Source organism: Ambystoma mexicanum, chromosome 1q, assembly GCF_040938575.1.
Source record: "Ambystoma mexicanum isolate Mex_15411 chromosome 1q, UKY_AmexF1_1, whole genome shotgun sequence".
NCBI lineage: Eukaryota > Metazoa > Chordata > Amphibia > Caudata > Ambystomatidae > Ambystoma > Ambystoma mexicanum.
Window position 1 is genome coordinate 270,959,698 of NC_090922.1, and position 17,040 is coordinate 270,976,737.

General features: G+C 48.8%; 1 protein-coding gene across 1 annotated transcript in view; it reads right to left on the bottom strand.

Annotated features, from left to right (window-relative positions):
• MPHOSPH6 (M-phase phosphoprotein 6) overlaps window positions 1–17,040 on the bottom strand; it is a 171,910-nt gene that overhangs the window by 2,130 nt on the left and 152,740 nt on the right. The window lies entirely within an intron of this gene.

Genomic DNA, 17,040 nt, shown 5'->3' on the forward strand with positions numbered 1-17,040 from the left:
TTTGTTTTAAACCCACCAAATTATTTTTTTGGTGGGTGTTGCCCCCCCTACCCTCATTTTCTAAAAAATGAAATTTTTTTTGCGGAAAAAAAATTGCGGTAAAAAACCCAGCGAAAAAACATCCTGCGACGAAAGGACGTTGTACCAGGATCTGTAAGGAACTCATGGTGGCAACAGTAAAGACAGACAAGTGCTCACAGTTCAAGGGTGTATATTAAACTGTATATGCGTGTTGAAAAAATGCTCAATCTAAACCTAAATCTAAGATGGGAGCAAGCTACGATCATCAAATCTAAATAAGGCAGTCCTAGTGGCATCTTGTCAAATAAAAGGGCCTATACTAAGAAAAAGCCATTGCCAATCCTTACAACTAAATACAAAAGTGTGTGGGGTAGGATTCAAAAGAAAGAAAGAAGCGTTTACAAGTGATAAGTCAGGAGTCTCCATTCCCCACTTTTTGAGCACAGGTCAAGGCGGGACTCCTGAGCACAGCAAATGCTCAAGCTTCCCAGCACGAGACAATTCCGCTTCTCAGATATCAGGACCTTTGATGGTTTAGTCTCTTTTCTATAAAAAGTATCTGGCCTCTGAGGTCCTCATGTGATAAACATAAGTTTCACCCTGCTTGTAGGTTGGGAGATGCCTTTTCACCTCTGGGTCCCCCCTCTTATAGGCTCAGGCCTCTCTCGAATAGAAGCCTCCGTCCGTCAGGTTCACTACGACCTTGCATTCAAAAGATCTCTTTTGTTGCATTTATATCTCAGTGGGGTGATGGTTTCTCACCCTTGCATCCCCCTCTTCTGGGCTCAGACCCTTCTCAAATGTTAGCCTCCCTCAGTGGGGTTCACTATGGCTTTCCTCAAATCAATTTCACTTATGGCACTGACAAATCTCAGTTCACTGTGGACATATGAGTGCAGTGGCACAGGGAGGTTTCTTAGATTTCCCAAAGGTTTGGATATGTTCTCTTGGATAAACTACTGTTTCCAAGAGCAGTGAAGTGAAATTGACTTTACTTGCATTGTATAACTTTCTAGACCCAGCACACACTATCCTACCATAGGGGGCTGGAGGGGTTACTTAATCTCTCCTTTGTCTAGTTTCTCATGTAACAATTTTGCTACCCTTTCTACAAATAATGGCTGGTGGCAGCAGTACTTTTAACTACCATTGGGAGTTTTTACCAGGGGCTGCGTTTTCACCTGCAGTAAAGCACCCATGTGTCTGTCAAAATGGCCCTGGTCTTTTTTCACCATCGCTTGCTGCAAAGGTTCTTCTTGAGATTCTTGAGATAGGCTACAATGAATGGGACAACCCTGCATAAAAAGGTGAGGCTTTTTGGCTTGGAAGGCAGTCTCGACCACTGGACAAAGGAGTCCGAAGAAAAACTTGGAAGAGACGCTTGCTGCAACTCCTGGACTGTTGGTTTGTCCGGTGAAGCCCTGCTGCTGTGCTGAAGCTCCGAATTCGCCAGGATTAGAGAAGCCCTGCAAGGACGACTTTTCCCCTTCAGTTGGTGGGACCAATCAACTCCAAAGTGAACTTGGATGGACATCCTCTCGGAGCTGGCTGTACTTCCACTGCTGCTGGAACCGAAATGCCAGTGAGAGGAACACCAAATGGAGTGCATCACTTTTAAGTCAGACCCGAGCTTGTGGAGGATCCTCCATACTCCCAGTAAGCAGGACTGACCAGGCCGGAGCCAAAACAGAATGCTGGACCCCAGATGCAAGGAAAGTCCAGAGTGGTATCCCAGAGTCCGCAGAAGTTTGTCCTTTTCTGCTGCTGACCGTCCCACTGCAATGTAGGAGTACCCAGACGTCCTCCCTCTTGTCCCCACGACGGAGGCCCAGGAACAACAGGATCTACAGAGCTGCACAGGAACAGAAGCCAGCTGTAACTATTTTTTCTAACCAAAGGTACTGTAAAGTTTGAGAGGATTTAACTCTCGCTGTTGTAGCCTTACTTGATCTCAGTTGAGACTTGTCTTGGTTGCTTCTGTAGAGTTGCTTGCATCTTCTACCGCTCACAAGCCTCCCAACTCGTGACCCTACTTTGATTCTACTTTTTCTGCAAAGCCTTCTAAAACGATGTGCACGACTTTTACTTACCTGCAAGAAGTGATTCAGCTCACCTAGACTTTTGCCCAATTGACATTGGCTGGTCTGGCTCCCTGAATGACTCTTCTCTTCTCACATTGTAGAGAGAAAAGGTTTCCAGGAAAGGGTTAACTTACTTTGCGTTGGGGGGTCCAAAAGTACTTTCCTGCTTCCGAATATTTGTGTGATCTCTTGTGTTATTCCTTTTCAGTATTGCTCAGATTTAGAGAAACTACAAGCGTGGATTTTGAAGTGTATTTGTGTGTTACTATTATATCGCCCCTTCTGAAGAAGGCTTATTCAAACGGACTGTTAAATTAATAATTGTTTAATCAAGAAACCTTGAGTGTTAAGTGTTTATTTGGATACTTGTCACGGTGAATCTCTGTGCAACTCCCCTACTGCTCACATTGACCCCTCTTGAGATAAGTTTGGCTGCTCAGCCACACTACCAACCTGTGCCGTACAGATTTATACCAAAGGTTGGGTTCCTATTGCCAGGAGGTCATGCTCGTTGTAGTGCACCCAAAGGGTACTGCTGCAAATCTTGCCTAACATGCCTCTGTCGGGTTCACCTTTGTCAACACAATGCTCATCGGGACTTCAGGCTTCGCCCCTTTCCATCGGCATCCCTCCGTCAGGTTCACGCTTGCCAACTTTTGCCAATCACACAATTTCTTCTCTTTCTTATGATGCAGGATTCACTTCCCTTTGCTTCACAATCTTCTGCTGGTCAAAGACGTTTGACTGTACAGAGGATTCTGCTAGACCTCTGTAAAACCACTTTGACCCCTTTCACACCCAGTTCCCCAAGGCCTTCTGGTAACAGTAGTTTCAACAATAGGGTAATCAGCCTGAGTTTCTCGAGTGAGCTCCCACGTGGTCCCAGACTCCTCTGCAGCTGGTTTTTCCCGCTCGTAAAAACAATTTTGTAGTTTTCTACTATTAGCCGTTTTCTACTTTTGATCAACACAGTTTGTTTTCTTATTGATCTCCCTTCGCCTCTCTGGCGGTGATGAACTGCTTGGCTTTTCTGGTCTCTGGAGTCAAGGACGGTACCACGGTGGCAAGCGTCTCTCCCTGGCTTGGTTATCAGCGTAGGAGGGCCCTGTGTACCGTTGACATCTGCTGCAGCACACGCTGGCTATTGTTCGCGGTCTTACGATTCTTTCCACAGAGGCTTTGCAGGCTTGGGTTGGAAAGGGCAAGGTTGCTTCTCTCATCACCATTTTGGTTCTCGATGCCTTTCTCCACCTCTTGAACTGCCGTACTTGGATAAGGAACAAGTTACTTACCTGTAACTGTTCTCCAGCATGGGTCTGGCACGGATTCACATGCTCATGAATATTCCCAGTCATCAGGCTGGGAATCCTCGGTAAAGAAAAAATCAGTTTCGTTTCTGAATCGTCTTTCTCCCAATAACCAAACACAGGTCTCTGGGTCATACTGCCCCCAGCCAATGACTGCCCTCTACCTAAGCCCCTCATCTGGCAGCCATCTTCAGATTTGGTAGCACGTAAAGTGGCAGTAGGACCAAGTGAAGAGCCGCAGAGGGGTAGGAGGGAGGGTTCTCATGTGAATCCATGCCAGACCCATGCTGGAGAACAACAGTTACAGTTAAGTAACTTGTTCCTTCTCCAGCATGGGGTGTGGCATAGATTCACATGCTCATGAATACAAGAATACATAGCAGTACACACATGCAACCACAGGAGGTGGCAAGGCTCAACATTAAGCATCTCTTACCTCCTCACCAGGCCCACCTTCAGGCGAACAGGTTGCGCAGCACTGCCTGGCCGTCTCTGGACTCCTCCCTGGAATCCCGATCCACCCAGTAGAATCTCGTGAAGGTGTGCGTCAACCTCCACGTAGCAGCCCTGCAGATGTCCAGCAGGGGCACACCAGACAGGAACGCCGTGGTAGCAGCGATCACTCTGGTCGAATGGGCTCTCGGACGGCCGGGGAACGGTCGGTTTGCCAACCGGCGACAATGCATAATGCAGCCGGAGAGCCATCTGGAAATGGAAGCCTTCGAGAGGGCCTTCCCTTGGTTCACAAGTCCAAAGTTCACAAACAGCTGTGATGTCTTCCGAAAACTCTGTGCGGTCCACGTAGAACTTCAGCGCTCTAGCTACATCCAGCGAGTGCAAAGTCCTCTCGGCCGACGTCGAAGGCGACGGAAAGAAAACTGGTAACACCAAGGGCTCGTTGAGGTGGAAGTCCGACGGCACCTTGGGCATGAAGGAGGGGTGCGTCCTCAGTACCACCCTTGTGTCATGAAAAGTCAAGTATAGAGGCTCGCAAGATAGGGCCTGAATCTCTCCCACTCGTTGTGCAGAGGTGATAGCCACGAGGAACGCGGTCTTCCATGACAGGAACTTCAAAGGCACCGAATGCATAGACTCGAATGGGACCCCCATGAGCCTGGTCAGCACCACATTAAGTTCCCACGCCGGGGCAGGGGCCTTCACCGGCGGGAATGATCGGACTAGTCCCTTCATAAATTCCTTTACCAGGCGATGAGACCACAAGGACGCCCGTCCCGTAGTCCTGGTATATCGGGAGATGGCAGCCAGATGTATTTTTATGGAGGCGTGGGCCAGTCCAGCTTTGGCCAGCAACAGTAAGTACGGCAGCACTTGAGGGGCCGTAATCCGCAAAGGGTTAATCTTCTGTGCATGGCACCAGACAGAGAACCTCTTCCATTTATGACCGTAACACGAGAGTTCTGGACGCCTTGGCCTTTGCAAGAACCTCTCTGCAATCAGCCGGGATATCGTACTCTCCAAACTCTAGTGCTGCAGGAGCCAGGCCTGCAAGTTCAGTGACTGTGGGTCGTGGTGTAGAATGGCGCCTCCTTCACTGGAGAGAAGATCCGCGTCCGCTGGCAGCCTGACTGGCGGGGACGTTGACAAGTCCAGAAGGTCTGGGAACCAGATCTGCCTCGGCCACGCCGGTGCGACGAGGATCATCTTGGACCTGGACTTCTTGAGCTGGTTGATGAGGCGGAGCAGCAACGGCAATGGAGGGAACGCGTATAGAAACAGGCCGTCCCAAGGGAACGAGAAAGCATCGCCCATGCTCCTCGTCTGGGGGAACTTGCTGGCGAACCTCTGGCACTTGGAGTTCGTCGCAAACAAGTCGAACTGGGGTTTGCCCCATCGTCGGAAGAGTCGATCCACTTGATCCTGGCGCAGTTCCCACTCGTGGCACGAGCGTAGCTCCCTGCAGATTGAGTCGGCGATGGTGTTTTTCATTCCTGCCAGGTGGAAGGGAACCAGAAACATCCCCTGGGCGACAGCCCAGTGCCACAGATCCAGGCCTCCTTGGATAGGGCTGGGGATCTGGTGCCCCCCTGCTTCCGTATGTAGAACATCGTGGTGGTGTTGTCGGTGAAGAACCTCACCACTTTGTCCTTGAGGGGCGGGAGGAACGTCTTGAGCGCCCAGAACACTGCACGGAGCTCCAAGATGTTGATGTGAAGAGACCTCTCCTCCGGGAGCCAAAGACCTTTTAAATGGAGATCTCTGGTGTGGGCCCCCCAACCCTCCGTGTCACCGTCTCCTGAAACGCCAGGGTTTGAAAGTCCGTGCCCGTCGTGAGGTGAGCCCGGGTGCCCCACCATAGGATCGCCCGACGGAACTCCTCGTCGAGGGGGATCCTGTCCTCGAAGCAGCCCCCCGCCTGAAACCAGCGGGCGTGAAGGAACTCCTGCAGCGGACGCATCCGAAGTCTGCAAAGGGGTACAAGGTAGATGCATGAGGACATCATCCCGAGAAGGGACTTGATGGACCTCACCCTGGCCACGTTCGTGGCCAACAGTCGCCGTACCTTGACCAGGATGGTATTGGTCCTCTCCTCTGAAGGGGAGGCCAATTGTTCCACTGTATCGAACTTCGCCCCCAAAAACAGTGCTACTTGCAACGGAACCAGGTGGGATTTGGGGTAGTTGATGGAGAACCCCAGCTCCGTGAGCAACCGGACGGTCCTCGCCGTATGATCGACGGCGAGTTCCCTTGACCTTGCCCGGATTAGCCAGTCATCCAGGTAGGGGTAGACGTGGATCCCTTGCAGGCGCAGCTGCGCCGCCACTGGTGCCAGGCACTTGGTGAAAACCCTGTGTGCCAACTTTAATCCGAACGGTAGGGCTCTGAATTGGTAGTGGCGTCCTTGAACCACGAACCTGAGGAACATCCTGTGCCTTCTTAGAATGGGGATGTGGAAGTAAGCATCCTCCAGGTCCAGTGACGATAGGAAGTCGCCTTCCTCCAGCTGTCCCAGCACGTGCTGGAGGGTGACCATCCTGAATTTCTGTGCCTTGATGTACTTGTTTAAGCGGCGCAGGTCCAGGATGGGGTGCCAACCGCCCGTCTTCTTCCTGACGAGGAAGTACCTTGAGTACACCCCGGAGCCTTCTGGGGACGAGCTCGATGGCAACTTTCTTGAGCATCGCCCTTACCTCCAACAGCAGTTGAGGGACGTGAATTTCCTTCCTGGCCACGGGAGGAATGCGGGGGCACTTCTTTTGGAATTCCAGCGAGTGCCCGTTGGCCAGGGTGTCCAACACCCAACGGTCGGTGGAGATGGACTCCCACACGCCAACGAACTTGGTCAGCCGGCCTCCAAGTCGGTCTTGATGGCCTGAAGAGACTCATCCACTGCCTTACCAAAGAGGTTGTTGCCGTCGAACGGCATGTCCAACACTCTGGTCTGGACGTCCTGGCAAAAGTCTGTCGCCTTGAACCATCCTCGTCGTCGGAGGCAAACTCCGTTGCCCAGTTGGCGAAATCCAGTATCGGTAATGTCCGTTGCCACCGTAATGGCGTGATCCGATGCCACCTCGCCCTCCTGCAGAATCTCTAGGGCCTCCGCCCTTTTGTCATCAGGCAGGAAATCTAGCAGGGGAGCTATCTTGAACCAGAGCTCCCTGTCGTAGCGGGCCACGATTGCTAAGGCATTGGCTGCCTTAATCGTCGTCGCCGACTAGATGACTCGTCGTCCCATAGAGTCTAACTTCTTACCCTCGCTGTCCGGCGGGGAGGTGGAAGTTGAAGCCGCCGCGCCCGCTGCCTTCTTCTTAGCCGCTGCCGAGATGACCGAATCCGGCGTGGGCTGGGCCCTGAGGCACAAGGGGGCGGCATCGGGACTTGGTACTTCTTCTCGTACCTGTCGCTCTTGGCGGGTGTCGTGGCAGAGTTCATGAGGACAGCAAGCCCCTCGTCCCAGATGTCGTCGAGTAAAGTCACAGCGAGGACCGTCTTCCTCTTAGCCTCTCGTCGCTGGTACAGAAACCCCTCCTTTTTCTGTTCTTCAGGGCAGAGCTGGAAGAGCTTGGATGCCCTGGTTATCATGCCGTGGAAAGAGCCAACCTCGTCGGCTGGGGACGCCCGCGGGAGAGGCGACGACGGGATGTCCGCTGTGTCATCGCCGCCGTCGTCGCCCTATCCTCTCCCAGCGAGGGGGATGAGGGATCCACTGGTCTCACAGACACCTAGAGTGGAGCAGGGTGGACTCTCCTCCGCTTGTTCGGAGGGCTTCCCGACGGGCCTGGTTCTGGCTCCTTCGTCGGGGTGCGTGGTAATCTCGTCCTTATCTCGGTACATAAGGATTGGATTGCCAACAAAATGGCCGCCGAGCTATCCTGGGGCTCGGACAATGGCTGCGACGGACGGGATGGCCGCTCCGGTGGTCCCTGTTCGTCGTCCTCGTCGCTATCGATCACGTCAGTAGGGACTGTCCCCTGGGATCGATCCTTCTCGAACCTCTCGTTGAGGCCTATGGACCTTTTGTTGAGGCCCCTCTCGGTCTCCACCAGTTCCTCCTCAGAGGCTGATTCCGAGTATGTAACGGCCACTGCCCCCCCTGTCCCCCTCTTTTTCAGCCGGGGGCTTCACGGGGGTCTTAGCGATGGGCTGGAAAGAGGATTCCCTCCGTGGCAGCAGGGATACTCTGGGCCCAGAGGCCGTTTCCATTGGCGTAGTGTCAGCCGGCTCCGCCGGGGTCGCAGAGACCACTTCGGTAGAGGCCTTAGCCGGGTGGATCAAGGCCCTCACCACCTTAGGTGCGTCCTGGGCCTTCGCCTTGGGGGGCGGGTCAACACCTCGCTCCCCCTTCGAGATCGACCGGGTCCGCTTCAGCGGCCTACCCGGGTTCTCAGACTTCCTCTTCCCCGACCCAGAGCGCTGGCTCGTGGTCGAACGTGCCGGGGAAGTAGCGTCCTGCTTGGCAACCGAAGAGCCCAACCTTTCGGCGCTCCTGGAGCCCGCGGTGCTTGGCCTTCTGTTGGGCCCCCGTCGCCGGGGCACCCTCAAAGGACTTAGAAGCCCGCTCAGACTTCTTCACCTTCTCACTTGCTGTGCCCTTCTCCAGCCAGGTGGTGGGAACAACGACCTCGTTTGGTCCGTTCCGAAAGGTTCTTGCAGAACGCACAGTCCTTCTCCACGTGAGTCTTGTCCCCATGGAGGCAGTAGAGACATCGCCAATGCTAGTCTTCCTTGAAAACATTATATAATCCGCATCCAGGGCAGTTCCTGAACAGCTTGGATCCGGGTGTCGAGCTCCCTTTGTCCTGGGCCATGTCCTGAGGTAGGCCACAGATCTTCTGGAATCCTCCAAGAAGTGTAAACTCGACGAAAACTTCACCCTTGAGGGGCTCAGAAGAATTCCGAAACAGGTCCCCGTTATCGGAAGTAGAAACGGTGGAGCTTGAGGCTCGATTAAACCGAAAAAAATGAGAAATTCTCCTGAAAAAACGTGAGAGCTAAACACGAGGACTCCCAACACTTGAGCGTGCGGTAAAAATCTGAGGATGGCTGCCAGGGGCGGGGCTTAGGGAGAGGGCAGTCACTGGCTGGGGGCAGTATGACCCAGAGATCAGTGATTGGTTACTACTAAGAAAGACAGATCAGAAACGAAACTGATACAGATTTTTTCTTTACCGAGGATTCCCGGCCTGGCGACGGGGAATATTCATGAGCATGTGAATCCATGCCAGACCCCATGCTGGAGAATATTCATGAGCATGTGAATCCATGCCAGACCCCATGCTGGAAAATGGTTCCCAAATTCCCCCTCCACCGAACAGATATGTCTTCAGGGCTTTCTTGAATTGGGCAATTGACAGTAGCGGTTTCAGATACCATGGAAGATCATTCCAGGTTCTCGGCGCCCATGCGTTAAAGCATCAGCAGGTCCTTATCATTCAACCATAGGGTGCGCCTGTCTCATAATTCATGAGCTGAGGTAGCCTGGAGCACCACCTGCTGGCGATTTATAGACCAGACAGGATGCTTTAAAGCAAATCCTCTGGTGAAGAGGGAGCCAATGCAGCTTCCTTCGAGCAGCCGTAACAGGATCTCTACGTGTTAGGCCGCATAGGCTCTGGCTGCACAATTTTGAATGGTCTGCAGCCCCTTCGACAAGACAACCAGTAACCCATTGCAATAATCCAGCCTGGAATTTATTGTAGCTGTTGCAATCAGAGCCCTGTTTTCCTCCAATAGGTGCGGTCATATCCGCCAAAGTAGTTGCGTCATAAGCGCAGCATGAGCTCAAGTAAGACACGTGTTTACTGAAATGTCAGACCTGTATTCTAGTGCCCCCTATAACAAAAGTCTCATACTGGATGTCCAGTTTCTTCAGCTTTGCAGCACTCCCCAAGAATCAAAATCTGTTTTTTTATTATTTAAAAACAAGAAAATTCTCTACCATCCATACTTTAACATCAAAAGCCTTGCCGACTTTCAGTAGGTCTGCTTCATAAGATCCAGAGAGCGCCAGAATAATCCGAGTGTCATCCGCATAATTGGCGAAGTTGACACCCAGACCATTTAGGAGATCAAATAAAAGGTATAGAATAGATATTATACAGCAGAGCCAAGACACAGGAACCCTGTGGTACTATGCAGCCGAGTAGAGATTATTGTGACTGCGAGTCCCCCCTGACAACCCTAGCCTTCCTTGGTCCAAAGGCGGATCAAAACCAGTACACTGCTAACTTTGAGCAGTTACCGACCTTGGCAAGCCTGTCCGCCATCATATCATGATTCACTAAATCAAAAGGAGGTGGACACGTCTAACAATAGCATGGCCAGGCTACCTTGATCCACAATTTCAGCTAAGCAAGAGTAACATCCACTAGGGCAGTTTCGGTCCCATGTTTCATCCTAAAGCCAGACTGGTCTTTAGCCAAAATTCCCTTCTCTTCTCCAAAGGCATTGTACTGTGTACAAGCAATCTTGTCTATAACCTTTAACAGAAAAGGTACATTAAAATGGGACGATAGTTAGCAGGCCCATTTAAGTCTAGACCCTGCTTTAATAGTGGAGAACTCCAAGCCTCCTTGATGTAATCGGGAACCAGCCCTTCCCTGGAAGGAGCAGTTAAAGCACGTGACTGACATGATAGTAATGTATTCCTTGAAGTATGAGGCTGGAAAAATATCACCCTTACAAGACGTGGGTTTCATTTGGGCAACAGTTGCTGACACTTCTTGGACGGAGACCTGCAAACGCATTGGCCGCACTGTCCACCTCAGTGCTAGTAATCACAGAATCAGTGCCCGTCACCTGTGACATGTGTACATGCCTGATATTGACGTACTTTTTGAGTGAATCCACCACAGATTTTTTTGACACCATGCATCGTCAATGGTTATATGCAAGTCAGGAGTCTTACCCTTGAGTTCATTCAAAATAATAAACAGCTCCCTGGAGCTCGATTTCGCCCCCATGAATGCTGGTCAGTTAGCACAGCGAGTAGAGCAATCGCTTTGACATCTCTGCAGAGCCTGGTGAGGCAGGTTCCAATCTCGCCAAACTCAGCCTTTCATCCTTCCGAGGTCGCTAAATGAGCACCACACACCGTGGTTAATAAGCAGCGCTCAGATGCCTGAAGGTTTGTAGCGCTTTATAAATGCTAATTTATCATTATTATTATTGCTATTGATTCGTTCCTCCAGTTTGTCCTTTTCAACATTAAAAATAGCACCATGTCAGTTTTTAGCTGCCTCTTTGTAGATTGCTAGAGAAATGTTGAGGGATTTTTCCTCCAGCTTCTTCTGGCCACACATTAAGCTGCCAAGGCGTCTGGAGAGAACCATTGGTTTGAAATTACTTTCGCTTTTAATATTACCTTAATGGGTGCTAATTTATCAAAAGCTCTGTTCAGTGTGTCACAAAACGGGGCAGTAAATAACTCCAAAGTACAGTTTCCAGAGTGGCTCATTGGGAAGAGACAATCTAGAGTGGAAAGCCTCTTAGTACAGATTGAGTGCCTTTCCGCAAGATTGGCTCAAGGCACAAACATGCACTTTCCCTTGCTGAATAGGGGAAAGAGATGTAAAACTGTATAAGAGGATGATCAGACCAACAGCAACTTTGTACTTTCAGTGGGGAGACTATCTGGTTCCTAGATAAAATCCAGTCCAAAGTGTTTCCCCCTTGGAGTGTAGGTACAGTAACATACTGTTTCAGCCCAATACTCTAGAAGATTCATCAGAGCACTGGCTTCAGAATCATGGGGGTCATGTGCCCAGAGATTAAAATAACCCATGACATTTTAAGATTGAGAATTATAGCTACCCCCTCCTCCCTTTTGACCCAAACGATCTGAGTGCAGAATCCTGTATCCAGGCAGTGTGGCTAATTGAGCAGAGTGCAGTTTAGCCTCACAAAGCCAAGTTTCCATCAGGGTAACGAGATCCAATTTTGACTGGATAAAGTCGGCCACCTTAGTGGCATGACTTGCCAGTCTTAAGAGAGACAGTGGGGGTGGAATGGTAAACTACTAGCTCAAGTTCTGCTTGCTTTACATCGGCGGTAGTACCCGGAATTTCCTCTGAGGTAGGGAGCTAATCTGCACCCATTTGCTTCATCACCATGGTGTGCGCATCAATATGGGTATGGCCCTCAGTAGGTGGGGAGGGATCTTGTGCAGTCTCGTGTATGGGCTTTTAGCCTCATTTTGCAGTTGTGCTGAATTTGCCTGCTCCAGGTCACTACTTGACATTCTGGGCAAGTAATCAGTAGGAGGTTAAATGATTTTAGAGATAGCTGGCTGCTTACTATTTTTGACGATGTAGCCGTACCAGAGTAATGACCGCACGGCCCTCTCACCGCCAACGAACCGGCAAAAACCGGCTTAGACGTGCTGACGCACCTGACAAGGTCTTAAAAAAAAAAAAAAAGGGGGGGGGGGGGTTTGGGGGGGTGGGGGACTACTGGGTGTGTGGGAGCTGTAGTGCACACAGGGAACAGATATAAAGAGAGGCTATGAATCGAATATAAATGAATCAACAGTTTTGGATTTAATAAAATGAATAAAAGTCGAATTACTAAGCACCTAAAATAGAAGCGGCACAATCTATCAAGGCTGAACTAATAGGCTAAAAGGTAGCAGCAAATGAGGTAAAATAGCACGTAGCAAAAAGGTTTCCTACACAATTTCAAATGGAAAACTAAATAGCATTCTGTGGATATACTCACTCATAGTAATTTTGACATCCCAGAGCGAGCATAACAATCAAACTGAACTGCATTGGAGTTGCCAATCCCCCACAGAGATTTCTACATCTGCCCATTGGTAACTAATCATGAAGGAACAGACTAAAAATAGACACAGCAATAATCAAGAAACTAATAATAGAGCTGGCGGGCCTCCCACAAAATAAGAACAGAGGCAACTATCAGACAGTGGAATCCCCAAAGCTACTGATGGCATCTATGGAAAAAAGGAGGGGAACCCAAAAGAGCGTCTTCCAGCATAAGCACTCGTTTAACTTGGTCGTTGTCGAAGAATGGAAAGAAATGAGATTAGACAAAAAGAATCAGAGCAGTAAACACTACATCCTCAGCTGAGCTGATCAAAGCAAGGTCGCTTGTATACAAAAACTTTGTAAAAACACATAATTTCCTGACGATTCAAGGAGACACTGAATCAATGCTGCAAAAAATCTGCAAAAAACATACAGGGGAAGTCTGGAAACTTCCAAACTCAATTAACCATGAAACCGCAGCCCTGGAAACACAGTAGAGGAAGAGGCATGGCTATCACACTTGAGGCGGTTTCAACGAGCAAGAAGACCATGACCGCCCATGACAATCCCTAATGGCGAAGCTAAGTGGAACTTCAAAACAAAGGGTGACATTCATATCTAATTTAAAAAAAGACAGCAGCTCGACAGCTCCAGGGCCTGATAGCCTAACAAATGCCAAGAAGAACCGGAATTCTGGGCAAAAGTCATGGAGACCTTATTCGAAAGGATGAAGACCCTGAAGCAAGACCCATCTTCCTGGAAAAGATCTGTAGTCATCCCCATCTTCAAGAAGGGTGACAAATCCTAGCAACTACCGCCCTATTGGACGTGATAGGGAAGATATTTGCAACGCTGATCTTGGAGGCCTTAGAAGCATGGACCCTTATCTCAAGGCAATTGGACAAATGTCAGTCTGGTTTTCTAAGAGGTATGAATACATCATTGGAAGTATTCTTGATCAACACATTGAAAAAACAGTCCATCTCACACAAAAAGAAAAACGTATCTCGCCTTCATTGATCTATCCCAAGCATTTGATTCTATCAACGGGAACATGCTCTGGACTAAGTTGGCCAAATGGGGATGTCCATTGGACGTCGAAGCAAACAAGGACCTTTACTCAGACACAGTATTACAGATAAAGATGGACCAGACGGGCACCCTCCCTCGCTCGAATCAAAATTAGAGGCCTAAAAACAGGGTTGCCCCCTGGCCCCTTCTCTATTCAATCTTTTCCTGTCAGATTTCACACAGGCATTAAAAGAAGTTAGATGCTTCCCCCCAAAACATCGCTGGAACCACCATCGATCATTTGATGTACACAGACGACCCAGTCCGAATAGACCAAACACCAGTGGGCTTTACAGTGACAATTAAAAGCCCTGAATTAGTACATCCAAGCAAATGGCTTGAACGTTAATGTAAGTAAATCAAGGATTTTGATACTCCAACCTGCAAGGGCAAGGCAGCAGGGCAAAGAAACATGGCAGATCGAGAATGTTGAGTTACCTAAAGTGTCCTCATTCCAGTACCTGGGGAGCTGCATAAGTACCGCTTTGAGAGAAGCTCATCAAGTAAACATGTTGAGGACCAAAATGAAGACTCTGGCAAATCAGACGGATCGAGAGGAAATATGGCATATTTTCAGTTACCCCCATTCTGATTTTCTACAAGATGAAGGTCACCCCGATAGTGACTTTTGGGGCCAAAGCTTTTTATGAAATCCCTGAGAAAATATGGGACACACTAGAAGGCATATAATGGAAAAAGCTGTTGAACATTCCAAACTGTATGCCAGCATCAGTAATCAGGCACGCACAAGTTACCTGGAAGAAGCTGAACTTCCTCTGCAATTGCATCCAGGACAACCCAGCACAAGGTTTCTGAGAACTAAAGGAGGTAATGACAACTGGACGGGACAAATGCCTACAAGACTGGAGAACAGAATGTAACAAGGTGCTAAGAAACCTGGACAACACGGAGGACCATCTGCTATCAAATCCTAATTCAGTAAAGATCAAACTTTAGAGACAGGACTGGATCCGAATTCATGAGACTTTGACTCAACTTATATCCTACGTTGGAAGTCCTAGCTATGCAGGATTAAAAATGCAAAAGAAACATTAAAACATCTGGTATTATCCTGCAAGGCACTAACTGTGCGGAGATCGGCGTCATTGGGAGAGTGAGGAATTTAAAACTCGCGACTGCAATGACTGGTGGAAGGTCTGTAGGCGGGGAGGGGAGGGCGACACTTTTAATTGCCCTTGTTACCTTCTTGGACAACATTTTTAAACACAGCGATGAAGGAGGCGCCACACCATGGATAGAGAAGGAGGAACAAAAGCCTCATCGAGGCTTCTTTGCCAGGAATTATTTTGGGAGCAGCGTCTGTGAATTTCAGTGTAAAGGTTAAAGACTGATGAATAAGTCAAATACCTTTTTAAATACATTGTAAAAAAATAACTTCAATTACATGGAAGTCAACTTTGTAAAAGGAAAGAAGCCACAATGCTTCAAGTAAGAAAAATAGTCTCATTAACACTTTTCAGAGTTCAGTAAAAGCCTTTCCAGAAATGAAGATGTATCAGGGGTAAGCAACAAACTTTCTCCACATAGGCCAGTAGGATAAGCCATTTAAGCCAAGTCAGATTCCACAGGGCCATTGAGTAACCATCATTGGAAGTTTTAGTCCAGTTTAGAGCCGCATTAGCAAATTATAGTGGGAAAGCTAAATTAGCCCAAATGTAGATCCAGAACATCCTGTGTTTTACAGGGCAGTGATATTTTATACATAGTTTCTTCAACCCAAGAGAGCTCAAGACTAGACAACTGCAGACCTATTTCACCCTTATTAGGGATGATCAGTGCAGTATACTCTGACAGATTTGCCTAGTGTAACCCGCCATAACTATGCTGTTGTTTCCTACAATGCATCAACCACAAGTCAGTCTGCAGCCTTGAGAACGGTCTTGGGTTGAAGAACCCATGTATAAAATTATCACTGCCCTGTAAAACAAAATCTATGTTCTGAAGGTAAAGGCTTGCATTTGTCCATAACAGATACAACTAGTGCCTACAGTTCTGTACACTGTGCAATCAGGCAATTTACTAGGAATACATGGAATTATTGTATTTCTTCTATAGCGCCTAACGCCAAGGCGCTTTACAATATTTCGTGAATTGTTTACGATTTTAGAAAAAGATGGCATAAACAGGGCACAAAGGAGAAAAGAAGAAGGAACAAGAAAACCAGCAAGAAGAATAAATGATGGTCCGAGTCAAGGTGAAAGTCAAGTAACAATGTATTGCTATGAGAAAATCCAGCCATCCCCAAAACAAAACAAAAAACGGTGGTAAGCAAATCTCCATGCTCCAGTCTTTCGACCTCCTTCACCCTCAAAGAAAACTCCAACACCAGAAGGCAAGCCAACAGTTTGAAGCCCTTGGTAACCATCAGCCAGTCGCTGCAAGGAGCCAGGCAGCAGCAACAAAGCCCAGAAAACAGCAGGAGACACTCCAAAGAGAAGAACCACCAGTACTCCCCACACCAGCAGCAAACAAGCAAGAGTGATCGAGAGCTCTCGGAGCTCTGAGAGCGCATAACAGCCAACGCAGCCCCCTGCAATGCCGCGGCCCATGGCTCTATGGGCAACGCTATAACAGAACAGGTGACCTGTGCAGGATTCCCTGCAGCTTGGCTGCTCCACCACTAGGCTTTGCTGTGCACGCCAAACACAGGTATTGGTCCTCTTTGGCAGCCAGAGCTGGGTGCAACCCAAGTGAGTCTGCTGAATAGGTGAAAAGAATCCTGCAACAGCAAATGTCAGCAACCACACAAGCAGCCCATCCAGAAGCGCATGCAGCCGCCGTCTTGGTGATAGGAGAGGTCCTTGTCTTCACCCGTTAACCATTATAAACCCATTATAAAAAGTCACGAGAACTGCATTTGAAATGTTCAGACAAGGAGGATGAGGATCAAGAACTTAATTGGCTAACCAAAACCAAATAACAAAAAATGCATTTAAGTTGCAGAATATTCAAATTGAAGCAGCTTTTGCAGATAACCACCTGTGCGCAAGGTAATTCTGTGCAAAATAGAATGCACGATATGACAACCCTAAAAAGCTAAGAGCTATGTGAGGTTTGTGGTCAGCAAAGGCAACTTATGTATAGTGTGGTGAGGCTTTTAAACAGCATGCTTTAGGACAATGGCATTCCACACAGCAGAGTAGGCAGGAAATGTGCTCCAGCACAACTTCCACGGCAGACAGGGCATGTGCCCCAATGTGTGCCATTCTGACGCAGGCAACTTGGCTGCACATCTAGGAAATATGATAATTGAGATCCAAAGGGCAGATGTAACCATAGAAAGTCATGTTTCAAACAGCGCTATCTTGAAATTGT